The 14,701-nt window shown below is 37.9% G+C and overlaps 1 protein-coding gene across 4 annotated transcripts in view; it reads left to right on the top strand.

The window, feature by feature from the left end:
• Positions 1-14,701, top strand: part of lingo2 (leucine rich repeat and Ig domain containing 2) — a 216,076-nt gene that overhangs the window by 115,735 nt on the left and 85,640 nt on the right. For all 4 annotated transcript variants that reach the window (XM_075481847.1, XM_075481844.1, XM_075481845.1 and 1 more), the window contains one exon: positions 8,665-8,751. The gene's annotated coding sequence lies outside the window, so the exon portion shown is untranslated. The remainder of the gene's footprint in view (positions 1-8,664; positions 8,752-14,701) is intronic.

The following is a 14,701-nucleotide window of genomic DNA, read 5'->3' as shown; positions in this document are numbered from 1 at the left end:
CTAGATGCAACAGACTATGTTCGAAATACTACACTAAAGCAGTCTATTGGCGTACTCTGGTAAAACAGTGCACCAATTTGTTGTGAGTGCGATGGAAAGTAAAGCCGATAATGTGGGCACAGCAGGTTTGAATTTTAATTCAAAAAGGATTTTTCAACCATTCCACTTTGAATGTCTTTGTTTAAACAAAATTGAGTACAACTGATTTACAAATTTGGTTATACACAGAAAGACAGAATAATTGACATTTTCAACTTATTGCATTATAGTTTAATTGTGCCATGAAGTGTTAATGTGTTTAATTACCGTATTAATTATCTCTTTGCATTTGTAATTCAATAAACAGTAATCAAACACCGACCTAATCTGTGGCAATCAAACAAACATAATGGAACTGCCAGACAACACAACTTTAGTTTTCCTTCCAACATTATGCTACACAAGCCTTCCCTGGTAACACATTGAGAATAAAGAGAATGAAGTCATCGAAAAAGCATATATCACCCAAAAATCATGTTTTTATATGAATCGGCATACATAATTGATTTATCCATACACACATAAATCGGTTTATTACTACTCACAAGGTATTTCTTTGCCAAGCTCATGTTGAGATCGTCTGCAGTTAATCTATCTCATATTTTCAAAATGTCAAAGTTTGATTCAGATTAATCAGAATTTAAAAAAAAAAAGTGTCTTTCTCTCATGAAATGTTCGATAAGCAGCACTTGAAGCTACAGTATGTATAGCTCCATGAAAAAAAAAAAGGAATAGAGAAAAGCCTTGAGAGTGAATTGTCACAGTGGGATGCAGAAGACAGAGCTTTCCCGTGTAATTAGAGTAGACATCCTACATGTGTCTGTGTGTGTTGCTGCATGTCATTAAGGCGAGGTATGGCCCAGTGAGCCGGCTAAGAGGAATAGATAGAGAGCATGTGGCGGTGTATTTCTCGTCACCGCAAACGCTGCCTCTTTGCTCTTTTCTTCATCTCTGGAGTCACGCTGTGACCCCCGGAGTCAAGCCTAGTCAAAATGGTTCTGCTTGATGCAAAGGCCCTTAGGCGCTTAAGGTACCAACTGTCGAGATGAGCACAGAGAGACCCCAAATATGAGTGAGTGAACAATTTGATGTTTTTTTTTTTCAAAACTGTGCAACCTTCTTGTTTATTTTTATGTTTGTCAGCTATCAGCTCCAGATGAGGCAGAAAAGTTCATTTTAGCCAGAAGGTTTTTTCTTTGTTCTACTTTTTAGATTCACAGTTTGGTTATATTTCATCAAAGAACTGGAGCAGCCCTGATCTTATTTGTTACAAGATTTTATTGGGTTTGAGCAAATCTAACTCATATTCCAGATTTGTTATACACTGGATTGCTGCTTGTGTAGACACATTGCTACAATTTGTGATGCCAAGTGGTGGATAACAGGCCTGTAAAACCCCACACATTGTTGCAGCTAGTCACCAAAGATTGAAGTTAAGAGGTTTCCCCAGGAGGCAGTTTTCACAGATCATCCAATAGGAGGATAGAGATGCTGCACAAGAGTTCTTGAGAAGTCCACCTTTTTTTAGTTGAAACATAAATGTGTAGCCAGAAAAAGAGGAAAACTGAATGTTGCAGGTATGTTGTTGGGTGTGCTGAGTCGATTAGTTATGATATTTTGGATTTTGAAACAGAGATTTTATAGAATTTACTCCCAAGTGTGTGTATGATTTAAAAATGTGTGTTGAAAAATATCAAGGAAGTTTGAGACGTCATAGGAAGTTGCAACATTGCAATTATTTGGTCACTTATGCAGTTAACATCATTATTAACTGAATTAAGAGTTGTGATCATTTTAAGTTTTGAATTCCTGTAACTGTAAAAAAAAAAAGTGTGAATATATATATATGTATGTATGTATGACTGATATTTCTATATATACCTTGTGCTCTTGTAAGCAAAGAAAAGTGATTACATGGAGTAAGTTGGACAGGAAGAAATTGTTACTATTACAGTAATCCATATCTTCGGTTTTTATTGCAAATAATTAAACAGTTAGATTTAGCTGAAAAGGCTCTGCTGTTTTAGGAGTATCTCAATTAATCTGAGCCGCAACAAGGATTCTGCTGACAAAGTTAATCCCTGACAACAAAATTATTGCTCCCTTCTTAATGAGTATCAGCAGGGAGCGCATTACTATAGGATCCCAAAAAACCCCAGTCACTATGATATGCCATGTGTTGTGAATACACTGCTCCGCGGGTTGCAATCTTCCTCAGCATGAGCTCAGCTATGTAAAGTTCATGCATATGTTTTGTTGACAAATCAAAGATGGTAGGGACACTTTTATTTGTTGCCATGCTTCTTGCTTTGTCATCATGAAGTCTGCATGTGAGAGGATAAAGAACTATGCCTACAGGCAGTGGAAGCGCTACCAGCACTAATGACGCATCGTACAATGACACTTTTTACAGAAAATATGATCAAACACTGTCATTCTTGTGGCACCAGTACTAATAAAATGGGAGTTAGCACCCAATTTAACCACAGAATATTATTATTCCTTTTGTGATACTGCTTTACATTTCAACACCTAGGGATTACCCTGCAAACCCAACATGAAAATGAGGTAAGACAATCAGGGTCCGCTATTCTCTCTTAAAGCTTGCCAATTTAGCAAGAAGAAGTGATGGTTTCGATTAGGAAACAAACAATCATAGAGCCAAGATGAATAACCTATTCCCCCATTTAAATATTTGTAAATGGCATTCAAAAGCCAGAGCCACTTTCCCCATTAAGAAGATCAAACAGCAAAGGGAAAACATGCCCAAAAATAAGGTCTCCTATTATTGGTTTGGTAATTAGTATTATCAAGGTGAGCACTTAGCTGAAAGTACCAGGACGAATTAATACATACTTCACATGTACTTCATGTACTTCAGATGCTCACATTGACATCCAAAAGTGCCTCACATCTTTATTTCCCTTGTTGGTTTTCTAACTTCAGTGGATCAGACCAGCTTCTTAATCGGCATAATAATGTGATTAACTGCTTTCTTGTCATTGTGGCCTGCTGAGTTTTGCACTGTAAAGAAGTATGAATCGGGCGTGTATTTACAAGCAACCAAACACTTAAGATCGAAAGGCACATATAAAATGTGCCCAGCTGTGCAAAGTAATTGGTTCTGCTTTATTAGCTGTGTATCATTAGTTGAAAGTACAAACTTTTAGATCAGGGGATGAGTTTCTTAGCATGTGGTTATTTTCTTCTCCCCATTGTTGGCTAAACAGTCAAATTAAAACCTCTTAGAAAATGTAATTGTCACACCGTGGTGAGGTTAAGTTGGGTTTTTGTCTCGTTTCATGTATTGTTTTGTCATTTCCTGTTTTATTTTGAAAGACTAACTCCCCTCTCGTTCCAGGTCACTTGCCCTTCCTCTCGTGTTCCAGTCTGATTGTGGTATGAATGATTCCACCTGTTCCCCATTACCCCTGTGTGCTTAAGAGTCTGCGTCTCCCCCTGTCTTGTGCCAGTGTGTTGTATCTGTCTCTGTATAGTGCATCATCCTAGCGTTTTGCCAAGCCCGTTTCCGAGTTCCCGTATTCCCGTGTTTCCTCGTTCCCAGTGGTAATTATCCTCGTGAGAGTGATTTTGTTTTTTCCCAGAGTAAGTTTGATAATATAGATCCTGTAAGAAGTACAGAGTTTATTTTGCTTATAGTCTTTTGTTTTCCCTCCTGGGTGGAGTGGCCTTTTTGTTTGTTAAAACGTTTATAGCATATTTCCTCCGATTTTTAGGAGAGGCTTTGCTTTTCCTCCTCAGTAGGAGTGACATTTAGTTTAATAGTAAAGTTTCATGGTCTTTTGTTTTCTCCTCCGCTAGTGGAGTGATTTTGATTTTGGATAACTTTTATATAGATATACTTCTCCACTTTTGGAAAGTATATTCCTAGATTAATATTTCATAGCCCATTTAGCTTCTCTCACGAGGAACTGTTTGATCTGCTGTCCTCCAAATAAAAGTCTTGGAATTAAAACCTCCTGCATCTGCGTCCTCCATTCTCTGGGTGTGACAGTAATCATTCCCATCGAGGACATTTTCTATGCTGCCATGATGTTAAACTTTCAAAAATGTCTTGAGTTTTCATCTTTGCTGATATTACTCCTGTATACTGTTAAGATTTAGACTCAACACATACACTGCTGTTCTCAAAATATACTAAAAGAGTGCGGGCTGTAGATTTCACCTTCAAAGTGGCTCATTGTGGAACAATTGAAAATCAGTTTTCACTCATTTTGAATGTGGTGCATGGGTATGTCACCGTCAAGGAAAATGACCATCACATCTAAACTGTATATCTGCATACTGTGGTAATCAGTTATTGATTAAAAAAATATTTTCCATCAATATCGATAACTTAGTTTCACATCAGTGGTCTTCTTCAAAGGTCCATCTGACAAACAGTATGAGATCATCTCTACATGCACGTGCACATTTCTGCTATGACCAAAATTTCAAAGAATAAATCATGTTGCTGGCAAAAACTTTTCTTCTTGTCTCAGTTTTGGCTTACCAATGAAATGGGAAGGAAAACAAACATCCCATTCCCAATCTGTCCCTTGCCATTTGCTATTCTACAAATTGAAGCACAATTTATTTGGGTCTGAGAATAAATGCTGATGAAGCTCTGATGTTAGCATCCAGGTGTTCTTGCATATTAAGACCTTTTGAAGCCATATAATTTAAGAGAGAAGCTATTGTCATGATTGGTGCGCTACTTGTTTCCAGGTGGCAAATGTTGTGTTAATGCATCCTTAATAATTAAAGCCAACTTTTTGGCAGGGGAATTGATGCCACTACTTCTGAGTTGAGAGCATGATTGTCAATAAATGGTTATCATGTCCCATTATATGCAGTGATATGGTCTAGGGGTTAATCTGAATGAAGATCACCTAATTTGATAGGGAAAATAAAAGTGACATACACCATAATGTAAGCTAAATGTCCATATACCTTGTCAGTGTCAGCATGCTAATATGCTTATGTTTAACAGGTACTTTAGTGTGCCGATTTCATTTGAAGTCTAAATACACTGGATATACAACTTTAATATCAAACCACATGCTTTCAAGATAACGTTAAAATGATTAATTGAAGTATTTGACCAAATTTTAGAACTATTGATACCACGTGATGTTCAGTTGGCTGAAATAAACATGAATGCACATACCACCATGGCAACATTTCAACAATGAAAGGATTCACATCACTATTGCACTAAATAAGATCTTACCAAATCCTTCTAAATCATAAATGTTTTGTACCAGTCTATCAATTAACTTTTATACAAATCATGATGGAAACTGACCTAATTGTGGCACAAGACTGAGAGATGGAAGTAATTTTCAATTGATCAAATAGCCACAGTTTTATGGTTATCTTTCCGGTAGCTGAAATTGCTATTCACTATCTAGCAAAACTAGTATGACTAAAAATCTATGCCAAGATTACTAAAATGGAACATATCATTTTCCCCTTATAACACATTAAGATTATTAGGAATATTAGATCAACATCAAGTAATTAACTTTTAAGTCTGGAATGTCAAAGATATTTGGCTCATCTGTAATATCAAGGGCACAAAAAAGGATACCATTAGGAATTCAGTCAAATCACCCTTTTACAGCCCATCAATATTCTGTGCAATTGCGAGGAACCGAGTTCTGGTTTAACGAGGGGATCCAAGGGATAAATGATCAAAAAACAGGACAGCTATTGTCCTTGAACTCTTAATGGCTTACTAATAGCACAAGGTGTCAAGAATAATTATAACAAGGGTGTCCTGAGTCAAACTTTTTTTTTGCCTTTGGTCTTACAGAGGGTAGCGCTGTCTCTGTCTCTCATTACATTACTAACTCAGGCACGCCTTTTGCATAATTACCACCGTCCTGCAGTTTGGATTAGGGGACTTATTTCAGTAAAGAAAAGTCAGAGCAGCGATGCTGGAATAAAGATCAATCATAATGTCAGCCTTGCTTTTTTAGACCAAACAAAAGTAAGCATGATGCTGTAACAATGTTTGAATCAGAGATGCGACATGTTACATGTAAGTGTCAGCGCTTCGTGCCTGTCATCTGAAATATGCATTCATTTGATTGTATCCTCTGCATGGAGAGGAAGGAGCTCCTTGCTTTATCTTAAAGCTCCTGAACTTTTTGACAGCAGTGTTTTGGTTCCATTGAGTTGAGCCTTAACAGTTTTTTCTTGTTTTCTTAATTCCCTAGTGGCGGGTCACATAAATAACACGTCAAGAAAATGTCACATACCTGTTCAGCAATCTTGACTCTCCGTTTTACACAGATGTTGATTCAGCTTTGTGACAAGTTCCTCTGCCTGCTTGAAGAGAGGTTTCGGTTTTCGAGCAGTAGTTGTGTGAAGTACTTATGAGTCGTCAGTGTCTTGCCTGCTGTAGACAGCAGTCAGGTTTGAGATTCAGGTTTGAGAATCAGGGAGGGGAACTGAAAGACGTGCCAAGCTAACAATTGCTCCAGGGATAGAGGAATTCTAAAACAATTGAAGCCTTGTAAACTTATAGTAGTTTGAACAAAATCTCCCTGTGGATTTTTTCAAGGCTTCTAATGATGCTACATTTTCTTGACAGAGGCATGTCCATGTCCACTTTTCATGCAGTCATTAACTACACAACATGGGTATTCCTCATTTGGTAGAATTTAGTTCCAAAAAAACACCCATCTGATGCGAAAGTGAACTTGAGCAAAAATCCACATTATAACATCTGCTTAAACAGCTAAATATTTATGAAGTTTGAGTTCTTTCAACATGGTGACAATTCTCTCTTCTCCTGTCCCAGTTCTGAGGACTAGTTAGCTTGGCTCACTCATCAGTCCTCCTCTCTTAAAGTGAGAGCGCTTTGACTGCTGTCTGCAGCAGGTTAGATACTCAATACAATTACATACAGATTTGACTCACTCTACAGTTGCTGCTGGACTTGGCTGTTTAATTGGACCAGTGTCCTTGTCCCAGTACATATTCACAAGAGTGGGATCGAGTTATTGACTGAAGTATGTCAGATGCCGAGTCGCTGTGGAGTTTTCTGTAAACATGAATGCTGACTAAAATTCTGTGCACATATTTTTGACAGAATAGTGAGGCATAAAAATTGTGCAAAATTCATGACTGGTCGCACTATATAAAACTTATTAAAGTAAGAATGGTGTGCTGTTTTTAAAGGTGCTATTTACAGGTCAGTGTGCTTGACAGAAACCAAAAGCGGAAATTTCAACAAAAAAATATGAATTGACTCAGAATATTGAAATGTAAAGGTGTACAGTACATCATGTGATTTATTTCCATGTTTGAAAATTCAGCACACATTAGAGCTTTTGGTTGTCTTCTGAGTCCATTTATTGGCCCCATTTCAACACACTGCAGTTGGAATTCAGTGGTTGAAAACAGCTGCTTCTTTAAGGGGATAATCAACATCTAATCTACTCCATCTCATGATATAAATTGCCCCATCATATTGCAAATCAGTGTTTGAACTGAAATGTAATTTAAACTTGAAAGGCTGAAAAACTGCAGATAATTGGAAAGGAGGTCATGACACATGGTATTAAGAAGCTGGGATAATCTGATATGTCTAACAAAAAGATAACCAACTTCTTACTAACCAGTCTGTTGTGTGTCGAGGTGCCTGTGGATATTTAGCATGTGATTTAATGATGGAATGTACAGTAGATGATTTGTGACAAGGAACTGTCTGACTTGGCACTTCTCAAATGCAGATTTATCAATATACTGTATGTGTTCTGCAGCTTTTTTCTATGCCTGCAGGGGTTTCAATATCTGAGAGAGAGGATTTCCATACAATTGCAAGTAACTTTAGTAACTAAAAAGTTGCATATTAATTTATAGATATCTCTAGGCTAATTTACTGGTGCCCGTGCTGTAGCCACATTAAAATGTTGCTCTTTTTTTAATGCAAATTTAACCTGTCTACTGCCTGAAGACTGTTTGATGAACCTAATTGATTTGCATTTAAACTTTATTCTATGTTTAACGATGTTCTTGCTGATTAAAACACAAGTGGCAGCTGAGTGACATTGCATCCACATGTTTTCCACTAAAACCAAGAGTTCAGCTGGCTCATGTGAATGAACCTCCTACCTGTTTGAGTGTCACACAGAGGCCCAGCCAATGTATCAAACTGTCAGCACTGTCCACAGGAGATACAAAACAAAAATTCTAATTTAACGGTAGTGATTTGTGTTGTGCTTTTTTTTATTTATCGTGCTGTTTTTATGGCCATCTTAACTTTCATATTTCATGCAGCCAGTGAACAATATGATGCATCCGCTGGTGCTTTCATGACAGAGACTAGAAGTCATAATTCTTCTTTCTTCCCACTCCATCCTCAGTTGGATTTCTTATTTGCTCTCTTAAGTCCCTCTTTCTTGCCCAAAAGTTATTTAAAATAGTTTCAACCAAATATCTCATGGGCATTTTTATAGCATTTTAAATGCTCTTTCTTTGCCCATGGACTTTTATAGTGTTCCAATATTTGGAATTGCAATATTTTTGGTATTGATTCTCATTGTACCTTGTAAACATAACCAGAATGTATTTTTTTTTTATCTTTGATTCTTCCTTCTTCTCTCTTTGTAGATAAAAGATCGAAAGAAGAGACGACAACAGCAAAAGAATAGAGAGAAAAATAGGCAATGGCTGAGAGGATGATTGCTTCTGAAAGTGGTAAGCAGCCGACATTTACAGTCTCTTAGCTGACTTTTATAGTTACTGTGAGATGCTGGATAAAGTCCAGCATTCATACTATTTCACTTATTTTCAGCCATTTTGTTTTTCATACATGTTTTGCCACCACCACATATTGTGCTGCTGCCATTCCATACCTTTCTCTTTCTTAAACATACCCCACTCGTTTGTAAGTTAATTTAAAATGAGCGATATGATTGATAGGCCAGAATTAATAAGGCAAATTTACTTTTGCAATAGGGAGATGCTAAGGAAATTACAATATGGTGTGCAAGCATTTAATACAATATCTTCTTGTGTTTGACTTCTCTGGTTACATCTGATTTAATCACTGCTGATTTCTGATTAATTTCTCCCTGAGAAAAATGGTTTTGTACATTGTATGAATGGCTTCACATGACTAGGTCAGATGTTAGCACTGTTTCCTGATTGTAGTTTTGTGTTATAGGTCAAAGGGTTTAGAGTTTGATCGCTTGAGCAAATCAACCAGAAAATTCAATCCCTGCGTTTGGCATATTTGTCAACAGAACAGTGTCCTGCAAACTGAAGTGGATTAACTTCAACAAGACTGTCACACAGCTTTGTGGTGGTTGCCCTTAATTGATTGCCAGGATGTTGTCAGACTCCCATTCACTGATTTTGTCAGTAATGGTTATACCTTTTCACACATGGACTCAGTTCACACCTTTAAACCTTACCAAATATAGTCATCCTGCGTACACTGCTCATATGAGCTGCACTGATTTTGCAAATTCGAGAACAAATGGGGACTGTATGTAAGTATCATCCTACCAGGTTTGGTGGAATGTCAAGATTCTTCTGGACAACGATTGATCCAGAAATGATCTGTAGTTTTATATTTTCTCTTAGATTTTCTTGATCTCACCTCACGACATTGTTTGCACTGAGATTTAGCTCAGCCTGCAGGTTGAGTGGCAGGGCTTTCATGTACCAGCACTACATCTCTCTTAAAACAGCTCTCACATGCACTTTGTCAGGGAATTTTGAAAGATTTATTTCAAGAAAAAAAAAATCCAGCCATTAAATGGGGAAAAAACAGCCCTCTCTGTTAGGTCATGTTGACTCGACCGTAATTCTAACCACAATCATCAAAGCTTCGGTTTGTGATTCAGATTTTTTTCTTTTTTTTTTTTACTGCTGCAACCCACTTATTCTTTGTCATTTGGGTCACAGTCGAACATTAACTCATATCAGGCAGAAAATCTAGGATTCTTTTTCAATGCTGAAGTACGTTATTATGTCCTAATGTGAGGCAAAGAGTTTATTCCGAAGACTTTGTGAGAATCCTATTTTATCCAGATATAACTTTGGGATCCTGGACCTGAGCTTCATCGGCTTTATGTCAGGATGGCGTTGTTGTGTCAAGTTCCCTTGCTACAGCCCCTCTGATCATTGAACCCTAAATTATTGCAGAATAATGTCTTGATCTTTCATCAATGCAGCCAGGACAAGCAGGTCAAAACAGCAGGATGCGTGGCATCTGAGACGGAGGTTTTATCTTCTGTTATCCTGAATTTCCGGTCACATAAAGAACATGCTTTAAATTTACAATGAGTCTGTGAACTCTTCACAGCTTCTAAAGAAAGCACCTATGATTCATAAATAATTCACCGTCATGGATTGCAGGAACTGTGTATTTCTCGCTTGAATGGTGTAGAGAAAGTCATTCAAAGAGTATTTGTGGATTGTTGGGTACTTACCTATCATGTCATCAACACGTGACCTTTAAGTTGAGCAGTTATTTTTGTGATGTGCTGCCCAGCTATTACTGTAAATAATAATAATAATAATAATAATAATAATAATAATAATAAAAAAAGAATTAAGACATGACAGGAAAGCATGTGTATATTCTAAACCAAGGAAGATCCCCTGGATTTTCTTTGTCTCATTGCAGTGTGGTATAGGTTGGATACAGATGTATAAAGCATGAGATCAGCTGTTCTTTTATGAGCTTGCTTGACCTTGTGAATCCAAGTGAAATCTGATACCTCATTAATTTCAGTCTTTAATGCCTCTTCAGATATCAAGGGATAATGTGGCTTAAGGAAGGAAGCCATTACAGATTCATAGTTGACCCTGATAAGACATGACTGCAGCAAAGATGTTTGCAGCTGAATATTTTAGGGCTTGGTCCTCATGAATGAGAAATAAATTTTTATTTTTTTGATTTGATGTCAAGTCAGACTGGGAAAACTATAAATCTAAATATTTCTGGTTTCCTTTTACTCATTATAAACCTAATGAACTTTCTCCTCACTGTAAGTCAGCACACAGTGGTTCATATAGATATACCGGAATTGTCTCCTGTAATTTGATTGGACAAAAAGGGCAGTGGTTTGCCATTCCCATGTCAATTGTAATCTATGTAAAACAGTCTGGGTGGCACCTACACAGCTGCACAACCCAGAGTGATGCACAGTTTGCTTTGACAGACAAATTTCTTGCAGATCTGTCATCTCTGAAGCCATTTTCAGTATTCAAGCAACAAGAAGATCATCGTGACAAGAGTTTTTATTCACAAGTCAAACTTTTCCTGCCTGTGGCAGGAGCTTTTGTCACACTTGTAAACTTGCGTTTACGTAATCGCAGACATCTCTGACAAGCACTCGTACGTGTTTGCTTGCTTGCCCAAACTCAAGTGTAGGTAGCATAGCTGTGTAGAGACATGGGTCTGCATCTCTGAGGGAGAAAAAAAAATTAGAAAAGCACCAGAGGTGATGGTGTGTTAAGAGACAGGAGTCTACAGACAGATAGTGTCATTCCCTCAATATCACCATTTAATCTTAATCTCTTGGCCCCTCATAGGAGAAGCCAGCCAAGCATGGGATTGTGTTTAGCATCTTAATCAAGAAATCCTGTTCCCTCACAGTGCTTCACTGAGACACAATTTGATGTTTCTGTTCTCGGCTTCACATATGCCTTGATGCACTGGCTGATCATCCAGCTGGTGTTTATTCTAATATCTTGTTAAATGCATTTTCCTCGTAAACTGCATCATCTCTAATCAATTATAGAAGAAGAGAAAATAAAACTCTTCAGCAGTGCAGTAAAGTTATCTTTATGTGGAAATTGCAGCAGGTTACATCACGAAGGCTGAGTTTATGTGGCAAGCAATTCCACCAGATAAAATCAGACTTGTAATTACATATTAACAACTTTTGATTTGAGAGCAGTATTCTCTGTATTGATCATCATGGACTGTACAGCTCTCCCTCAAAACTCTGCTTGCTAACTGAAATTGTACAAATGGCCTGATCTCCTTTTGAGCCATTTCTCTTAAAGATGAACTGAAACGAATGTTCATCTATCATTCAAATTAAATTTTTGTCTTTTTCTAAAACCATCAATCCAACTTGAACTAAATTTTCCGGGCATAACTTGTTAAAACGGCCATTTAAAAGTGTGAATTATGTGGCCTTTGGTGCGAAATTGGCCACGTGACCGTGACGTCATAGGGTTGACTCCCTTTTTTGCTAGTATGGCTGGCTGCGAAAATAACATACATTTGATGGACTTATATCTCATAAAGGAACCAAAATTCTGATACAAACATCAGCAGGTCGAAAGAACACACCTCTAACATTATGTGGAAAAACTTTCGTTGAATTTAAGCCACACAAATCGATTTAATATCTATATTGTAGAGGCTCTCTGCACCTCCCTTATGGGTAATAGAAAGCCATCGCTCCTACTACACGCTGATTATTATTAAGATGCTATCAATCAAATGACACAAAAGTGTATGTTTGCTGTGGTAAACTGGAAAAGATTTGAACATGCTGGTTTCGCAGATATGGCATTCTGCTGCGTTGTCTTTGACACGTTGAAACCTAACGAAGTGGCACTTTGAAATCCAGCCACTTAAAAAAAAACGTATGTGATAATAACATGGTTTTAATGTAAGCTTAATAAACAATGGCGTGGATTAATGGGTCGGAGATCCTCCAGTGCGCGGCCCCATCTGCGGATCCTCACGGGTCGGCGGCAGGGAGATGGGCACCCGGCCTCGGCACGACTGACAGCGACCATCAGTAGGAGTAATCCACGGAGCCTCGGATGTCGTAGCCGGCGCAATCACCGGAGAGACCAGACAGCAATTCTAGCTGGATATGTGTGTAGACCGAAGAGCAAAGCGAGCAGTCCCCTGCTTCCGAGCAGCAATTCAGGTGCAGCTATCGGCAGGCGGCAGCACGCAGTAATACGATCCACCGCGCTCTCAGCCAATAGCAGTGGTCGACACTTGCCTCTCAGAAGCGAACATTATTATATATATAAAAAAAACAAGCCCAGTAATGTCCGATCTGGAAATTTCAGACTCACCTGTCTTCGCGCCCGAGCAGTAGTTCGAGCAGGGACAGTCTCCGTCGGCACACCAGGTCCAGCGATGTCAATAGTTGGAACAGCTTCAGCTAAAATACGTCTCCTATTCCCAACCATTCCCGCGATCTCCACATTTTTAGTGAAACAGTTGTGATGGAAATGTACGGAGCACAACACGGATGTTGAGGACACTTCAAAATCACGACGATGCCTCCGTACAAACTGTATCCACCGTGCTCTTGTCTTTGCCTCCTCCTTGTCAGCCTCAGTTCCAGTATTTTTTGGTTTGGGAAACATGTGCAGAGAGATCCCTTCAGTGAAGCTGCTATTTTTGCAACTAACACCATTTGGCCCTCCAGCAACACAATATTTTCTGCCGTGCTTTGATGTCTTAGCCATAGATGCCATAGACTAAGAGAACTTCTGTGTCAACCCTATGACGTCAAGCATTAAAAAAAGAATTCGCACAAAAAGACAAAATGTGGCTCCTTTTGAGCCCGTTTTAACATGACTTCCCGGATAAATTATTATCCAGACAATATCTAATTTTAATCGCAAGGCTTGGAACCTTTAGAATCAGCAGCAAAAACTGTGAAATTCCAACAATTAAAATTTGTTTCATAAGCACTTTAACACTTTGTCTTCTTCTTTGCACTTGCTAAACCTCTTCTCTCAGATTTTCACTTTTCCCTCTTACTTATGGGTGCATTGATTTTACTTCCAGACAATAACTGGTTGGATTAACAAAAAGTACACAATGTATATCGTACTGATGATATTATTTGGAAGCTAATCTGCAATGGCAGAATAGCTTAGCGCTTATGGCTCTATCTAGTTTTGAAATATCTCTAAAATGGATTGAAACGGAATGCAAACAGATTTTTCAGGAATTATAAGCATCAAAGCAACACTGGAGAAGTTTGTGAACCATACAACTATGTGCTTCAGACTAATTTTTAAGTAGATTTACTTTTGATATGCACACTCCCCGGCCTGAAACTACCATAGAGCACCTGAGGGCTGAGATGCTAAAAGTTCAAAGCTTTGGTTTCCAGCCCTGCACCACTCTAATCTTAATTTTGGTTGGCTTTTAATGCTTATATGGCGTCTTCAACATGACAACCAAGAGATGTTACACCCCAACACTGCAGGGGGAGCCAAAGAGCAGAATAAATTGCAGAATTATTTTGTGTAGTTATAATTGAATATCTTGTTTGGTAATTATGGTTTTTTTTTAAACTGTTTCTTTGTTTGTTGAGGTAAATATAATGTCTTTAAATCACAGATTACATAAACTTGTATCTTATTACGACGTATTAATCAACAGAGACATCATGAGATAAATATAATGATGGGTATATTTTTGGTCCAAATTGGAACTACAAATGAATCTGAGTTGAAATAAAATACAGTTAAATATTTATGTGATTAAACAGAAGATTGTCGGGGGGGGTCTGGTTCTTTTTCCACAGAATTTTTTTCCACTGAATTTTTGTTTTTAGAAATAGATTTTTTTTTTACACTGCTGGTTTTTCAAATTCAAAGTCTGATTTTGATGCTGTAAAAATTCAATATCAGAAATTCG

The sequence above is a fragment of the Odontesthes bonariensis genome, chromosome 13 (assembly GCF_027942865.1).
Source record: "Odontesthes bonariensis isolate fOdoBon6 chromosome 13, fOdoBon6.hap1, whole genome shotgun sequence".
NCBI lineage: Eukaryota > Metazoa > Chordata > Actinopteri > Atheriniformes > Atherinopsidae > Odontesthes > Odontesthes bonariensis.
The sequence above is the reverse complement of the archived record's forward strand: the minus strand, read 5'-3'. Positions and strand labels throughout refer to the sequence as shown.